Below are 15,021 nucleotides of genomic sequence, written 5' to 3'. Positions count from 1 at the left end.
TGATTTTGTACACTTTCCGACCCATGTTAGAAGCAATTTATTCGATTGAGGACATGAAATTGAATCAGTTGATGTAGTACATTCAGGTTTACTGTGACAGCGTTTTGTTCCATTTTGCAGTATTTTGGTTCACTTTATGAACTCCTGATCTACTTTTAAAAATTTTCGTCCACTTTGAACATTTCACTTTGGGATCATTCAAATCCACTTTGAGAACATTGTGATCTTCTTTTGGAATTTTTTGGTGCTTTGGGAATGCTCATATCCGCTTATTAGACATTCTGCTTCGCTCAGAGAACATTTGTCCCACTTTGGCACGTTCTAGTCCACATTTTTTGTCCATTTTTGTTGACTTGTTGGCCTCTATGATCAAATTTCCAGATGCAGACATCATTAAGTGGTGCTTGTGTTCGTGTAGAGCGCATTGTCTCGATTTCAAGTATGTACCGGCGATGTCGGAATTTGCTGGCGCGAGTCAATCAAAGTTTGCCGAAGCAGCGGTCGCCGAGTGTGTTATTGATGAATCATCTTTATTCATTCAGCGAACGTGGCAGCTCATAACGCCGCCGAGTCGACTCGGCAGCCAAGCGGCAAAGTGGCGGACAACTGAACAATGGACGTTCCAGCTGCTTTGCATAAAATCTTTCTTTGCGACCTTCTTCACCTTCTTGGCAGACTTTTTATTGATTCTCCTGCCTGGTGCGACCTTTGCCTTTGCATCGCTGTTGCCGTGGAAACGCTAAGCCGGAACATTCTGGTCTGCTTTGAGAACATCATAGTCCACTACGATGGGATTCTGGTCCACTGCGAGAACATTTTGCTTCACTTTTGGAACGTCGTGGTCCACTTTAAGTACATTTTGAGCCAATTTAGCCCTAACAAGTCTAATTGGGAGAGTCCACCTGGAGGTCATTTTGCTCCACTTTAGAAGCAATTTGATCCACCATGGAAATGTTCTAGACCACTTGTGAACATCACATTGAGAGCATTCTAGTCCACTTTGGGAAGATTCCATTCCACTTTGTCAGCATCTTGGTCTACTAAACTACTTTATTCATGTTCCCTCTCTGTTATGGGTCTGCTAGACCTTATTAAAGTCATTTTACTTTATTAAGCAATAAAAAAACCAACAATAAATAGTTTTATTACACAGGATTATTCCGGTTCCTAGTCCTCATCGTAGAGTATAAAATGTTGTGTTAAGTTGAAATGGATGCCGGCCAGCCAGCTGAGTGTTCAGGTTGTTGAGGCTCTGGAAGGAAGCCATTAGCATTTAGATTTCTCTCTCTCTCTCTCTCTCTCTCTCTCTCTCTCTCTCTCTCTCTCTCTCTCTCTCTCTCTCTCTCTCTCTCTCTCTCTCTCTCTCTCTCTCTCTCTCTCTCTCTCTCTCTCTCTCTCTCTCTCTCTCTCTCTCTCGGCTCCCATCGATTGGCTGGTCCACACGCAGCGCCTCCTAATGGAGGTCAGGACACGATGCATCGCATTACTTGTCGTTACGGCGCATCTGCACGCATTTGCTCTCATTTAGTCACCCTTATACGTCTGTGTGTACGACACTTTTTTATGAATAAAAAACGTAGTTTTGGTTCAAATGTAAAGTAGTGTTTGGAGACATTTTATAGGTTACAATGTAGTGATATATTATTGTTGTGGTAAAGTGAAGATTTTCAAGATTAAAACATTAAAAACAGAAGAAAAAAAAACATAATTGAAACATATATTACAAGTAATAAATTCTCAGTTTCATCTTGCTCTGTGATTGGTTCAGCCCTCAAGCTGCTCACCTGAGCGCACAGGTTCCCCGGATGAGCAAGCAGCCACAACCAAAGCCTCCCCTGCTAGTCTGTACTTTGCAACTTTCAAACCGGACTTTTCAAGTTATTGTTGTCGACTGGTTTTGGGACTTCATTTCCAGCCCGACGATGCCGTACTAGTGCCGTCTGCACGTTGAGCAAGACGCACGCAAGCCGTCGCAGGGAAGATACAACTTCTCTGTATGTTGCAGGAACGGAGACGCTTCGCCATTATGGTGTAAATCAATCTTCTAGTTCCAGTCGATTAAAAAAAATGATGGAAGGAGTATAAAGTCACACCTCCGATGTCTCGGAGTCTTCCTGTTGTGCGCCACATTCGGCATCGTCGTCACCTTTCAAAGGTGAGTTTCATTATGGAATTTGATATCTTAATATATGGATGACTATATTCTTAAAAGTCCAACTATAGGGGCATTGTGATTTTTCTTTTCGCTCATTTGGAACATTGTTATGCATATGTTGGGCATTTCAGTCCACTTTAGGACCTTTCCTTTGAGAAAACATTTTTATCTGGCTTTAGAATGTTTTTGGCGACTCTGGGAACCTTCTGTGCCACCAGACAACATTCAATTTTTCATTTATTTTTTATTTTTTATGGGCATTTCAATCCACTTTGAGATGTTCTGGTCCAATGTGAATCCGTTTCAGTCCACTGTGGGAGCACAGAAGTTGATTGTGAATCTTGTTGTGCATGCCAATCACAAATATGAGACTCGGTGTGTGCGGGGGTGGGAATGTTTTGTTCGTCGCCGCCTCCATCGGGGCCAAACGTGTTCTCTCGGAACTAATATGCACGGCGGGATCGCTCCCGTCCAGACGGAACACCGTCGGAATGGGATGTCGTCGCGATGAGATGCCGCCGTCTGTTGTGATTGCGCCGTTGAACCCGTGCGACCCGGCCGCCCGCAACCTGAGTGAGGCCGCGCAGCGGCCCGCTTGTTTACTCCCTCTCGTCGCTTCCTTTCAAGATGGAGGCAAATTGGTAGCGACGTAGAAAAAAAAAAAAAAAGCTTGCTGTTAGGGAATGCTGAGTTTTCCAGCATAAAAGATCGAGGAGCATTTGTCAGCGTACGTGACATTTAACATAAAATAAATAATGTATGTTCTTAACACATTATTTTTCTATGTTTGGTATGTTGTCAAGCTTAAGTCGCTATCGGCAATGTTTTGACAGACTGACTTCCCGACCACAGGTTCTTACGGGTCGTCCGTCGGGTTGCAGGGGGGGCAGAAAGACAAACTGCGAGACAGACAGACAGGCGGACAGACAGCGCGCGTGTCTGATTACCATCCCCCGGGGCGCGGCGGGTAATAGAGATCAGTAATTGGCTGCTATAAATCCCGGCAGAGGACAAGGTGGGTCAGAACAGGCTGATTACTTGCACATTACCGTCAATCCCGGCAAGACCCGGCGCGGACGTCAGCGCCGGCCGCCGCTTTGTGGTTATGAAGCAATCCGAATCGCTCGCCGCGTGTCTGCTTCTCTAATCAGACGCGAGCCGTTCGTGTGAGGGAGGGAAAATAGCATCTCCTGGTTTGGACACTTGACGGCCGTCTTTAGTTAGCAGACGCATCACACTGTGGCTGACGTGTCAGTTAGAAAGCAATCAGCATGTACTCTCTCCACCTTTCCAACAGTGAATCAAGTTTGGATCCAATTTTGAATCCATTTTGGAATGAGAAATTGGATTCATGGATGTGCTGCTCCTGGCCGCTGGTGCGTCTTCCCGTTGACGTCATCTCGTGAAGCAAATAATGTGTCCGGCATTTCACAGACATGACGACAGGTCTGTCCGGTCAACATTGAAACACCGTCGATCCGATTCGTTCATACACTTGTCTGTTCACACTCACATGACGAACGAAAATTTCCGCTCTTTGCGCAGACGCTTGCGGTTGTACCCGATTGATTGTATGCCGAGCGTGTGATTCGCTGTGATGTTGACGCGTGCCGATTTTGGCGCCCAAACTTGAAATGGATGGCTTGTCAGTGCCAAGAAAAAAAAAGAAAAACCTAATTGAAAACGAGCAAACGTGAAGTCGAGGCGACCTTGCCGCGCTTGTCCTTGGCGCACGACTGATCTGGTCTTAATGGACAAACTTGGAGCGGCGGCGCGCTTCTCAAGCGTCCTTCGTGTTTGGATGGAAAACGCTTCTAGCGTTTAGTCTGCATCCTTCATATCCAACCCAAGGCCCGTCTATGGAAATCAACCTCTGGTTTCGACTGGCAAACGAACGGCAAGCCATTCGAGCATTTGACTTTGCCAAAAAAAAAAAGTCGGAGCGGGATTTTTGTGCCCCCCCCTCGTGGCCTCATGGCGGCGTTGCCGCAAGAGCGCGACACGATTTTCAGTCTGCTTGACAGCTGCCCTCAGTCGCGCTCGCTGGCGTCAGACAAAATGCTAATTCTGTTTTTCATAACCCAAATAAAGTTTGGTGCTGATGAACAGTGCGACGTTCTGTTGGCAGCCCCACAGGCACAATTCTGATCAAATATTCATATTTCAAATGTCTGATCGGAAGAGTTTAGGATAGAAAAAAAAAACACTACATAACTAAGTTTCCTGCAGATTGTTTTTGCTTTATATTTAATGATACTTTATCAACTTGAGGAAAAAAAGTAAAGTTAGACTGATGTTAAAATTTGCAGCCCGTTTCTGCTGTTGTCGGCAATTTCAGAAAATCAAGTTGGAAACATTGGTAGCGAGGAATTAGAAAGATGCCAAATGAGAGGAATCTCTGTTAAGTGCGAGAAGTCATTTTCCTTTGTAGAGGTAGCGCGAATGATGCAGGGACAGGAAGCTACAGAATGCTTGGGGGGGGGGGGTGATTATGCTAGCGGAGGTATGGTCGCCCCCTCCCCCCCTTCTTCCGTCACCGCCCTGGCCCTGACACCTCACCAGGAGCGCTCATTCATCACACGCGCGCCGCACAAGCCGTGCTAAATCACGGCGGATAAAGGACGCGGCATAAAAGAATGGAATTGCCAAGGCAAGCCTTCCAAATCCCACCGCCGTCATCCCCAAGAAACAGCCAGACGTTTGGACGCTCCCCCCGGCTGCCGACTTTCATCTCTGGGGAACGGCTTGCCCCGCTGATATCCGCCCTTATCTGCTCTTGCGTTGCTGGGCGAATTTATTATCATTTCTTTAAGGAGACATTTGCACAATTGAACTCTTTCCATGATATTTGGCTAGTTTTGAAATTTGACAGCCAAAAAAACAAATCAAAAATCATTGAAATGACATGACCTTGTTGAGTCAGTCAACCCGCAATTGCAAGCGTGCTAATAACTTGGGAGATCATTATTCTTCTCTCCACTGAGAAAGGGTTTATTTTTATTGATTTGCCTTGTGTGTAATTTACTGTTCGTGCATTCCGAGAAGGGGCAAAGTCATGTTTGGCTACGCATGATCGAAATGAAAATTCACAATCGGGTTTCTTTTCTCTTTTTTTCTGGATCTGGTCCACGTGACCACGTGTGGCTAGGGGCCCAGTTTGAGAACCACGGCCATGGAGATTGCTGGGAGTTCATTGAGTTGGGGAGCAGTGATTTGCGGTGGTCCACCGAGGCGGAATGAGAGTGATCTGCAGTCGATAGCAGCCTTGACGCCGGCGTGACGGAGAACGCGCTTTGCTTCCTTCTGGGCCGCCTTTGCAGCTTTTTCCTCCATGGATCAAAGTGGCAAATAACGGCAGCCGTGATGGAGCGAAGCTGGGATAACAAAGCAGGATAACAAGCCCCCCTCCCCGTGCGCCACGCGGTGGCCCCAGGATGGATGGAGTCCGTTTGTAACGGCTCGTCTACTTTTGACAAAGTAAGCCCGGTCGTAACCTTCATCCTGATTGGCTGAGCCAAAGGGCATTCGGAGATGAGGCGCTTCGTCAGGGTCCCTAATAAATTGTCTCCTGACCGAGACCCGCCAGATTGTTTTCCATACGCTGCATTTGCCATCCTGACCAAGGTTCACTTTGGTTCTCACGTTTGGTTTCCTTTTCGCACGTCACCTATTTTGGTCTTTGATTGGTCGGTTCAAAAGTAAATTGCGTAGAAACAAGTCTGTATGGATCTGATCTTCCTCCAAAAGAGCCCCCCCGCCTTCCCAGAGTCTCCTTTGGAGCATTCAAAGCTTACAGCTTACTGTGCCCTTCCTTCCTTCCTTCCTTCCTTCCTTCCTTCCTTCCTTCCTTCCTTCCTTCCTTCCTTCCTTCCTTCCTTCCTTCCCTGCGAGTTCATAATGTTTAATTCATTCCGGGGCACCCACAGGACCGTGCTCTCAAAAACAAAAGCCTCACAAAGACAAAGGCAGGAAAAGAAGAAACAAGTCGCCAGGAACCAATGTTTCAGGTGGGACATCAAATGCGGTGATTGGAGACGAGGCCGCACTCCATCCCTGCTAATCAGAGCTTCATCAAGCGCTCTCTGGTGTCAGGATTAGGGAGCGCCGGAGCTCGCTCCCCTCAGACTTGTCTAAATTGCTAAAATGGCCGCCAAGGGAACGTTGGACGTATCAGTCAGAGAATGAAGCCTGCTTTGCTTTGATTGACCTTCCCGTGCTTGATTGGCAGAGAGTCCCTGGGCGCCAGCGTGGAGGGGGCTGTTAGAGGGAAGGTGCCCGAGGGGTGGGGCACGGGAGTTTAGTTGGAGGAAGGTGAAGGTCGCACAATGAAGATTAAAGTCTCCACATACCGGTGAGACACACCGCAACGAGTCTACCGGATGGAAAATCAGTGCTTCTGAGGTCTGAGCGGATCTACACAAATAGTCCGTCGGTACACGAAGGAACTTTTGTTCACTTGATTGGTTGGAGGGGGGGTTATCCCCGACGGGTCTTGGGACCCAAGCTTGGAGAATATTCAGCTTTTGTTGAACTCTCCAAATTGTGCTGATCCAGTGGCAGCTGCCACAGCGACTCATAAGAATGGAGGACACGCAGCCATGACGCATTTGCAGCTTCGACGCTTTTTGGGGAGCCGGTGAGAGTGGCTGAGGAGGGGGGGGACGGTTATATTTTTGCTTTATTTGACAAGAGAAGACGAGTCACAGGGTCAGCGGACAGATTGAGATTCAGAACATCGTTTGGGTGTGTGGCAATCCCTCAAAAAAAAAACTCCCCGGATGGAACATTCGGAACAAGTCCTACTCCAACTTCAAACATTAGCAGCCGCTAGCTCTGTGCGCTAATATTTCCTAGAATTTTCATCAATATTAGCCGCCATTACCCTTGTAGCCTAACATATATTTTAATATATTAATCTCAAACGCAAACAATGTCCAGCTGTGTAGTATGCATGACGTGTACATTGAGTGTCGAGTCGGCTTGCTTTGTCTTCACGTTGAGTTGATTGGTATGACGTCTTCGGGTCTGAAATGAATGAGCTCATTACTCGTTTCTTTTCTTAGCCATTGTTCACTCGAATGGTCGACCTCTACCTGAGCCTATTTTTAATCACTTGCCGGGGGTTTGCAGAATTTACTAATCAGTGATGGCTGGCTATATTAACTTAGCTAACATCTGCTATATGGGTTAGCTTCTCTTGACATTTCGCAAGTGTGAAATGATCCCAAACGTCGGACACTCTGTTTTGTATAGGGTTATTTCCTCCCGTCTTGCCGCCATCACTTTCTCGCCTTTTCATTCATCTAGCAAACCCTGACTGGCGGAATTAGCTAATACTACCTTGGAATGCTAACGCTAGGTCCTGTTAAGGAATTGATATGTGACCAGGTGATGATTCATGTTGTCAGGCAGCTGTTAATGTAATGAGTCAGGCTGTTGGTGTGATCACCCCCAACGGGGATGTCTCCGGGATCTCGCCCTGATTGATTTCGCCCTTGAACCCGCGTTGATGACAGCTTCCGCGGTTGCCTTCGAGATGGATCCCGAGATGGATGCTAAAGGCTTTTAGGGGGAGCAATGGCGTGTAAAAGGCCGCCATTGCTCACACGGGGACGTTGCCGTGGCATCATTCCCGGTGACTCTGCAATCTGGCGCTGGGGGAATTCTCAATGCGGAGTTGTCAAGCCACATGGAACTTCAATCGTGGATTTACTGCCAATATTGTCAGTTAACTAATAACGTCTCATTTGTGATGCGCTTGACGCTTGTCTGTAATTTAAATCCAAAGCCAAACAAAAGTGCTCCTCTCAGCTTGCCTGGCCGGCTTCAACTTCAAACAGTGAAACTGAAACTGCGTTTGGCTATGGCGGATCTCAAAGGTCAGTGAGTTGTGCTTGTGATATTTTCCCCCTGCTGTTTGCTGAGTTAGCATTGGTGTCTTTTTATTGTATTATTGAGCCGTTTGGAGTGAAGCAGTAAAGTCCATTCGGGCGTCTGGAAGCTGAAAGTAAGCACAAGCGGAAGCACAGGCGGGACCACGGCGCTCTCAGCCCGAGCGCAGCTCCCATCGATCGCGGCGTCAAGTGGCTTAGTCCGGTGTCAATAGCGTCACCTTTTCACTCCAAACTGATAACACGCATAAACACGCACACACAGCGGCTTGTGTTCTTACCTTCCGTCCACATCCGTCATTGGTCCTCTCTCACCAAACAGCAAGCAGAGATGCGGTGCAAGGAAAAGGATACACACTCCGATTTCCACTCGGGATGTAATATGACTCATCTATAATTGACTCCCATGACATCATGACCCAGTTGGAATCATTCAGTCTGGTTATGATTCAAAACAATACAATTTATTTGAGTCAATCGAATGACAACTCAATACGATGCACTTCAATGATGTGTTAATACTAACTCGTGATATGATTCACTTCAATCTGATTCCAATCCTGATATAAGATTAAATTGAATCAGGAAACTGTATGCTGCTATGAGTTGCAGCTCTCTCCTCAGACTCAAGATGATTCCTTTCAATTCACTCAATGGTAAATTCCAATGCAATCTGATTTCACAAAATTTGGTCACCGCGGTCAAACATGTTGAGGCGCTAATTAGCACGCTGGCCACGCCGCTGCACATGGACGCTTTCATTGGCTGTGCATCAGGCTGAGAGCTCTTTAGCTGAGAACTAAAGTAGAAGAACAAGGTGACTCGATGTTGCGGCGATAAGCACGGACACTCACTCGATCCCATCGACGCCTCCTCGCGTGCGCGACGGGGGCGTCACCCGCCCGCCGTTCGATGACGGCGGCGGCCGAGCTCCCCGATACGCATTGAATCCATTGGGCAACCGTTTGACCTCCGATCGTAGAACGCGGTGCCGACGTCGGCAGCCGAGTGTTGATGTTGGTTAATTTGCGGCGTCGCAAAAATAAAAGGTCACCTCTGAGCGGCGCTTGGCGGCTTTATTTCGCTTTTACGGCCTACGCTGCAGATTGAGTGCCACACGTTATCAGATGGCGGAACAACCTCGTCACATAAAGTTCAGCACCTTCAACCGGCGCCACCAAAGGAAGGCCGTTCAAGTGCGGTCAACGCTCGTCTTTGACGACAACATAAAAAGTTCATTAAAAGCGCCTCGCTCTTCCTACCTAAACGAGAAACTTTCAGACCTTGAAGCCAATTCGTTTTTGTGAGTCGAACCACAAAAGATTTTTTAATTGATGTTTTTGCTGCTTCTAGAAAGTTTCTGCCTCTGATGGCGGCGGAATCCCCACCAGTCGTCAAATGTTTGTCGTTGACACGGTAATCCGTTCCCGCGCCGGCTCGCTATGTCTGGCGCCGCCACAATGGGCCCGCCTTGTTTCTAAATGCCACTCGCCACGTCTTTAGTTGTGAGCATATTAGTCTCCATGGCAACACGATCCTTTTTGCCACTTTGTGTGTTTGCTCTCACTGATTAAACGCTCGGCTGACAAAGTGACGCCCCGCTGGCTTCATCTCCGGGAAACTCCGCCGGCATATGTGCCGAATACGGTGACGGCATCCCACAACAAACAGGATTAAAATGCACGCCTGTCAAATAAATACAAAAATGTACAAGAGAAAATATATCAAATAAAATGTGCAGAACTGAACAAACATGACTTGAAGAAAAACATAAACCGAAGACTTGACGTTGCGTGAGTCGCACGCGAACGGCTGCCAATCCAAGATTTTGCTCGTCTTGACTACATCGAAGATTCACATGGAGCCGATGCGACGCCGCTGGCGAGTTCAGCCGCGCGCCTCGGGCAAAGACAACGAGGAGGAGGTCGACTTGAATCAAATGTGCGTCATTCAATTAAAAATGTCTCCAAACTATCAAGCAAAGGCGTCCGACAACACGAGTCAAACTTGTGAGACGCCATTGGCGTTTCAAACGAGGGTTAATGTTTGGAAGTTGTGTGTAAAATCAGAATTAGGCTTTCAATGAAACGCTACTAGCATACATGCCATGCTTGACCAGAGAAAACACGAGCAGCCAATCAATGAGGACCAAATTGAATCTACTGAAGATGAATGGCATCGTTGACCCCCACGCCCAGAGTCAATTAATTGTAGGGGGGAGGGGGAGGGTCAAGGGGATGCAGCCTCATTAAGGCTGACAGCAAGCTGCTAATGTGTGCATGCTACACAGGTGGCTTTGATGTAGCGCCGATGCCTACGAGCCACATTAGCATGAAGGCACGGATGGAATGAGAAAAGGTGCATGCCAAAACAGCAGGAAAACTGGAAACCTTACAAGAATTCAATGAACCTTTTATCCAAAACAAAAACACATTCAAAATTAAATGTGCATAGATTCTGCATCCAAATACAAAATTATTTTTTCTGTTGTACCTATCCCAGATATTCTTTCAAATTAGGGTATCAAGTCAACTTTGGAAACCCAGTTTTGAAACCCTCTGACTCGAAACACAACCTCTTATTTGGCAACCTAGCTCTTGAAAGTACAAAACTGCTTTTCCTACTCAGCAGAAAAACCAGTGTTCTCGCTTTTGTTTGTGTTGAGTCGAGGCGGGTCTTGAAAGTGGCAGGTCGGCTCACTGGGAAACTACTGGAACGCGCGGCGCGCGGGCCAGCTCATTAGCCAACGGCTGCTAATAGCCGCTACCGTGGCATCCCTCGCCAAGTGTCACTTGCATCGATCGGGCCGATCGCGCGGCACCTTAATGATGTCACATTCTTGCTAGAGTCAACGGTCCAGCGCGCAATCAGCTCATTTCATCAATGTACACAATTGAACCTATTTAACATATTGATATGCACTTACGCCGCTAATGTGTGTGACCTTTATACCCCGAGTGGAGGGAGCTCCTCTTCACATCCGCTGCCGTTATTTATCAGCTGACATTTAGCCGGGGCCCCGATGACGGCGGTTGGGGGAGCGAGGGCGGCGACGCGGGTGGCGGCTCTCCACTTTAATTAAAGGTTCAACCTCTTCACTGGATGACAAATTGACTTCTTTGTGCTCGGGGAAAGTACCGCAACGCGCAAAGTCCTGCCGGCGCCTCGCTAACAGGCGGCTAGCCTGGAGCTAAACGCTGGAATGGATTGAAAAGAATACAAATAATGCTCCAATCATGATGAGAATGATAATGTACTTTAAAAGCACACACAAGAATTAAAAACACCTGAAGATACAAAGCTTAATGGTAGCCTTCCTCTGTCTGTAGTGAATGGCTTCTTGAGGCTTTTTGGGAGGTGTACTCATTGTGGATGTGCCCACCAAATTTCATGTTGCTAAGTGAAACATGTCGGGGGCTGAATTTTCTGATTCATCTGGGAGTGCCGTGATTGCAACATGGCGGCTTCAAACAAGCTTAGCCAACTTTTGGTGTCTTTTCAGGCATGGCTTCTTGAGACTTTTTTTTTTGGCGTCTACACGTTTAGACCAGTCTACCAAATTTCATGTTGTTAAGACTTTAGGATTCGATTTAAGACTTCAAAGGCTGTATTTGTTTTGATAATTCATGAGGTATTGTCATGATAATTTATGAGGCCATCAAATGGCTTTCTTCAGACTTTGCTGTGCCCCCCAAAAAAGCAGCGGTGCTCCTGACCCAATTTTGTGGATTGCCTTTGTTCATCTGGCAAACCTGCCAAACAGCGATGACATCATCTTTTGCGGACGCAGCTCAAATGAAGTACAGCCGCAAATGTTGATAGTAATTATTTTTTTTTTTTTTTTGCGAAGGTTCTCGCCATCTCTGGACTGGCCTCTGGGCCACTTTTGTCCCACTGCGAACAACTGGGAAGGAAGAACATTTAATTGGCCTGTTTGCAAACTAATTAAAGGGCTCCATTCCGCCCCGTGGAGGCGCTCGTCGCTAAGAAAGCCAGGGACATCATTAACCAGCGGCCTTGATAACCCTTCAAAGCAGGTTGTGTAGTGTGGAGAACACACTTAAACGTGTGTGTGTGTGTGTGTGTGTGTGTGTTGCGAGCAGATGCCAAGCGTTTTCAGCCCATCGCCCACGGCATCCTACCTCCGCGTCCTAATCAAAGAGTTGCGCTGTCTTTTCCGAAGGCTTCAAAAGCGCTCGTTTCCACCTCGTCTCTCAGTAGGTGGCGCCGTGCTTCTATTGTCTTCACTTCACAGTCATTTGTCTTATTAGGAGAAACACGCATGACCTGCTTACAGAGCGTTAACCTTGTTTCTGTTGCTTACTACCCAGACTGGTTTTGATGCTTTTGTTCGGAAAAAAAGTTAGCATTTATTGCTGTGAACGTCTTCATACAGCCGCTTTACCTTCACAAGAGTCAGCGAGCGGGGAGAAGTTGGAGATCGTCAAGTAAGACGAGATGCAAAGAAGACTGTCAATATACTTTTGTGTTTTGATCTGGTTTTTTCAATATCTACAAAATATTGGTTCAGACCAGAAAGTTTCTTTTCTTTCCATTCCAGAAATCAACAGTGGAACATTTCACCAAAAACTCCACTTTCTGACCAAAGTGCAGAGAAAATGAGCATACATGATCCTTGACCCCGAAAGTTTGCACCACCTCGATCTCGTTGCAGATGTACTAAATTTGACTTTGGCAGTCGACGGACGCGGTGATTGGAGCCGATATGTTCTCGCAGCAAACCGCCCGAGGGCACATCGAGTTTAACTAATGAAAGCCTCGCTCGGTTCGGCCCGTCAGTCGGCATCGAGCTCCCTCCTCAGCCTCCTCCTCCTAACAAATGCTACAGTGGAGCATCTGTTTCTATTTTTTCCCTCCGTCTCTTCGCCGTGTTTGGTCCCAATATTTTCACTCGTCGAGGCTGACGGCTGTTATTCGGCCCGTGGCTCCTGTCAAAACTAACACGGCTTAATTGACTGCGAGCGAACGAGCCCCGGGATTGATCCTGTCAGGCGTCCTCGGCGAGCTGCGCCGCTCCATCTGTGAGCCGTTACTCCGGCGCCGCCGCCAATCTGCTGTTTGGGAAAGAGCCAAGCCGTCGACGGAAGGAGGCGGGCGAGCAGGCTGCGGCGAGGGGGTGTCGAAATTCCGACAGGTACCTGAGGCACCGCCGGTCTTGTGATCCGCTGTCACTGATGACACGCTCCTCACACGCCAGTAAGTTTTGCATCATGGTAAGCAAGAACGCTCGTACGCTACGGATCTGTCGAGCCTTTCTGAGGGACTCGTGCAGATATCTTCATCCTATCCAGAACCGGCAAACGTGCATATGGCAGACGCTGGCAACTTTTACAGAGTATAAGGCCACATCGAGACCATCGGACTGTTTTTGTCACCATTTGTATCTAATATAACATAAAATCACAAAGTCCTATCACGGTACAGACGCGACATTGACTCGCTCCGGCGACTCTTTTGTGTGTAATTGAAATCTGCTGGCGAAGAATAGTGTCATGCCCGGAGCGTGAAAAGGGCTCTAGTGGAGTTCATATTTGATGCGATCCACCTTGCGCATCAGGGCAGTTAAGGAATTAAAGTTACCCATACTGTGGCTCACGCATCTGTTTCCATGGTAACCGCACAGAGAGAGCGCCCTGCGGGTCCTCGCCGAGCGCTCGGCTTCCCGTCTGCCGGTGCCTCGCCGAGATTTCCCCTGCCCGGATCAGAAAGGAACTCCCCCGCGCTGTTCGTGGCGTCAATCCCAAAGGAGGGGACACCGTTGGGCATTCGTGGACAAGCGTCTTTTGCCTGCCATGTCCCTGATACGCTCATGTCCAATATGTTCACTAATCATATTTACAAAAGTGTCCAAGAACATTGATCATATTTACGCACGTTAAGAGAAAACATTTCAAACAAGCTCATAGCTAATGAGCTAATATGAGACAAGGCAATGAGAAAATGGGAGAGCGGAGCGAAAAGGAGACGGTGTGGAGTGTGGCAAGCCCAGGCGGTATAATCTTGGTCGCAGATTCCGTTGATACCTGTCGAGACGGGTGTCAATCAAGCGTACGTTGCTTTCGGCGATGCGTCATGCAGATTGACAGCTGACAGACGGAAGCCGGCTGAGCGCCACTCATCAAATGCTACTGCTAACGCTTGCTAACTAGCAGTTGTCGATGCCCACCATATCCATCCACGTTGGGTGCGCGTAGACAAATGACTGGTCGCCAGGCACCGACTGGTCGCCAATCAATTATAGAGCATGTATAGACCAACAAAGGACTGGTCGCCGGTCAATGTCAGGACGCATAAAGACTGCCTATGCAGAGACCAGAGACATACTTTATGATTATGCTAGTTAGCTTAGCATGTAATTTTATTGGCGTTTGCGCTGCTACGTGCTGTCGACGCACATCCACGGCGGTTGTCGGAACATTTGAGGTGACGACCGCTCATCATTAGACAGGGAATCACTTAGTGACAATCACATGACACCAAGGCGTCGCTTGCTAATTACTGGCGCCATTCAATATGCTAATGAAGCTGATAGAATTGGTAAGCCCGACTTGTGTTGACATTTTTCCATCCACAACCTTCATCCAGCATTTGCGTCGCCTCCATGCAAACGTAACACGCCTGCACATATCTTAGCGTGTTCAACGTGGTCATTTGCATAAAAGGACCACCTCCAAGATGAGTCGCAAATGATATGCTAATCACGTCGTGCTACATTAGCGGCCCAGTCGCCATGGAAGCGATTAAAGTGTTTTTTTTAAACTCCTCACCTGAGCAGGTGACAAAGTAGGCAGAGGGAGGACGCTGTCAAAAACACGTCATGTGCAAGACGCCAACCAAAAATGAAGGACAGAGAGTCTCTCCTGGATGTGTTCTTCACAAGGAGTCTGTGATTTGTACAATAGTGGATTTGTTGATTTGTACATGAGCATGTTTCCAGTCCTCCAGCAGGAACAA

The 15,021-nt window shown here is 47.6% G+C and overlaps 1 protein-coding gene across 1 annotated transcript in view; it reads left to right on the top strand.

The window, feature by feature from the left end:
* The first annotated feature begins 1,797 nt into the window (after positions 1 to 1,797).
* The window catches only part of LOC147044030 (RNA binding protein fox-1 homolog 3-like), a 154,816-nt gene continuing 141,592 nt past the window's right edge, over positions 1,798 to 15,021 (top strand). Inside the window, exon 1 of the mRNA XM_085934328.1 lies at positions 1,798 to 2,155. The gene's annotated coding sequence lies outside the window, so the exon portion shown is untranslated. The remainder of the gene's footprint in view (positions 2,156 to 15,021) is intronic.

The sequence above is a fragment of the Syngnathus leptorhynchus genome, chromosome 16, assembly GCF_054491065.1.
Source record: "Syngnathus leptorhynchus isolate UIUO chromosome 16, UIUO_Slep, whole genome shotgun sequence".
In the NCBI taxonomy this organism is placed as follows: Eukaryota; Metazoa; Chordata; class Actinopteri; order Syngnathiformes; family Syngnathidae; genus Syngnathus; species Syngnathus leptorhynchus.
Note: the sequence above shows the minus strand (reverse complement) of the source record. Positions and strands in the feature narration are given on the sequence as shown.